The sequence below is a fragment of the Solanum tuberosum genome, unplaced genomic scaffold, assembly GCF_000226075.1.
Source record: "Solanum tuberosum cultivar DM 1-3 516 R44 unplaced genomic scaffold, SolTub_3.0 scf00123, whole genome shotgun sequence".
Lineage (NCBI taxonomy): Eukaryota > Viridiplantae > Streptophyta > Magnoliopsida > Solanales > Solanaceae > Solanum > Solanum tuberosum.
The window spans coordinates 371,470-371,734 of record NW_006239048.1 but is presented as its reverse complement, the minus strand read 5'-3'; positions in this window follow the sequence as shown (position 1 = coordinate 371,734).

The window sequence follows — 265 nt, the reverse complement described above, 5'->3', positions numbered from 1 at the left end:
TCTTTACTCTTTACTTGACTTGAAACTAGAGTCTTAAAATGAAGTTAAAACGTTGAATAGTAACTCTTGAACAACTTGAAACTTGCTTGAACTAACTTCTTAACCATGCTTGACTTGACTCTAACTTCTTCTTTAACTTGATTCTAACTCGCCTTGAATTGAATTATGGATTCAAGGTATATGGTCACATGTTTATAGACGAGTTCGGGAGGTTTAAATGTACCTTAGAGTGTTGGAAACAACCATAAAACATAGGTACAATACC